This window comes from Petromyzon marinus, unplaced genomic scaffold (assembly GCF_048934315.1).
Source record: "Petromyzon marinus isolate PM22_M1 ecotype Great Lakes invasive population unplaced genomic scaffold, UKy_Petmar_22M1.pri1.0 PM_G_Scaffold_134, whole genome shotgun sequence".
Taxonomy (NCBI): domain Eukaryota; kingdom Metazoa; phylum Chordata; class Hyperoartia; order Petromyzontiformes; family Petromyzontidae; genus Petromyzon; species Petromyzon marinus.
In genome coordinates this window covers 167501-170000 of record NW_027422689.1, presented here as the reverse complement: position 1 = coordinate 170000, position 2500 = coordinate 167501, and positions in this window count along the sequence as shown.

Below are 2500 nucleotides of genomic sequence, written 5' to 3'. Positions count from 1 at the left end.
GTGGATTCTGCCTCTTGAAAAGCCCATTAACTTCTCCCTCCTGAAAGGAGAGAGTCGTTTCTGTAGTATGGGTGGGGGATGGGGCCTCTTGGGTGGGAAGGGGTGGTTCAGGACAGTCCAATTGTCTTTCAAATCTACGGTAGAACTCGTTCAGGTCGTTGGCTAGGCGGGAGTCGTTAGTGGTGTGGGGCGCTCTGGGTTTGTAGTTGGTGATGTGCCTGAGCCCTTTGGCAGACAGAAGCAGCGTCGTTAGTAGAGAACTGGTGTTTTAGTGTCTCTGAGTACAGTCGTTTAGCCTCTCTCACCGCTTTGCTAAACCTGTTCTTCGACTCCTTGAATCTGTCTCTATCCCCACTCCTAAACGCTTCCTCCTTCTCCAACCTCAACCTTTTGAGCTTTGCTGAGAACCAGGGCTTGTTGTTGTTAAAGTTCACCCTGGTACGTGTTGGGATACAGCAGTCCTCACAGAAGCTGATGTACACAGCCTCTGTGAGTTCATCCAGACTATTGGTAGCAGTCGTGAACATATCCCAGTCAGTACAGTCTAAGCACGCCCGCAAATCTTCCACAGCCTCACTGGTCCACTGTTTAGATGTCCTCACAGCAGGTTTACAGAGTTTTAGTTGCTGCCTGTATGCACGAATCAGGTGGACCAAGGGAGTTCTGTGCGAGCCGAACAGCCCCGTGACCCACAAGAGAAACATCCCCGCCAAATTCGAGCGTTTGACGGGGTCTATCCGTGAAAAAATATTCACGTTTTTGAGTGCACATGCATTTCTGCTGCAAATGCCTCTGGAAGTTTCATGCCGTTCGTATGCCAATTGTGGCAACACGAAAATGACCCGTTTTCCCATTCCGAGGGATTTCTGTGCGACCCTAACAGCCCCGTGAGCCACAAGAGACACATCCCCGCCAATTTCTAGCGTTTCACGGGGTCTATCCGTGAAAAATATAGACGTTTTTGAGTGCACATGCATTTCTGCTGCAGATGCCTCTGGAAGTTTCATGCCGTTCGTACGCAATGTGGCAACACGAAAATGACCCCTTTTCCCATTCCGAGGGATTTCTGTGCGACCCTAACTAACAGCGCCCGTGAGCCACAAGAGAGACATCCCCGCCAATTTATAGCGTTTCACGGGGTCTATCCGTGAAAAATATAGACGTTTTTGAGTGCACATGCATTCCTGCTGCAAATGCCTCTGGAAGTTTCATGCCGTTCCTATGCAATGTGGCCACACAAAAATGACCCGTTTTCCCATTCCGAGGCATTTCTGTGCGACCCTAACAGCCCCGTGAGCCACAAGAGAGACATCCCCGCCAACTTCTAGCGTTTGACGGGGTCTATGCGTGAAAAATATTAAAATTTTTGAGTGCACGTGCCTTTCTGCTGCAAATGCCTCTGGAAGTTTCATGGCGTTCCTATGCAATGTGGCAACACGAAAATGACCCCTTTTCCCATTCCGAGGGAGTTCTGTGCCACCCTAACAGCCCCGTGAGCCACAAGAGACACATCCCCCCAATTTCTAGCGTTTCACGGGGTCTATCCATGAAACATATAGAAGTTTTTGAGTGCACATGCATTCCTGCTGCAAATGCCTCTGGAAGTTTCATGCGGTTCGTACGCAATGTGGCAACACGAAAATGACCCGTTTTCCCATTCCCAGGGATTTCTGTGCGACCCGAACAGCCCCGTGAGCCACAAGAGACACATCCCCGCCAATTTCTAGCGTTTCACGGGGTCTATCCGTGAAAAATATCAATTTTTTTTTGACTGCACATGCATTTCTGCTGCAAATGCCTCTGGAAGTTGCATGCGGTTCGCATGCAATGTGGCGACACGAAAATGACCCGTTTTCCCATTCCGAGGGATTTCTGTGCCACCCTAACAGCCCCGTGAGCCACAAGAGAGACATCCCCGCCAATTTCTAGCGTATCACGGGGTCTATCCGTGAGAAATATTCACTTTTTTGAGTGCACATGCATTCCTGCTGCAAATGCCTCTGGAAGTTTCATGCGGTTCGTATGCAATGTGGCGACACGAAAATGACCCGTTTTCCCATTCCGAGGGATTTCTGTGCCACCCTAACAGCCCCGTGAGCCACAAGAGAGACATCCCCGCCCACTTCTAGCGTTTCACGGGGTCTCTCCGTGAAAAATATCACATTTTTTGAGTGCACATGCATTCCTGCTGCAAATGCCTCTGGAAGTTTCATGCGGTTCGCATGCAATGTGGCGACACGAAAATGACCCGTTTTTTCCCATTCCGAGGGATTTCTGTGCCACCCTAACAGCCCCGTGAGCCACAAGAGACACATCCCCGCCAATTTCTAGCGTTTCACGGGGTCTATCCGTGAAAAATATTCAATTTTTTGACTGCACATGCATTTCTGCTGCAAATGCCTCTGGAAGTTTCATGCGGTTCGCATGCAATGTGGCGACACGAAAATGACCCGTTTTCCCATTCCGAGGGATTTCTGTGCCACCCTAACAGCCCCGTGAG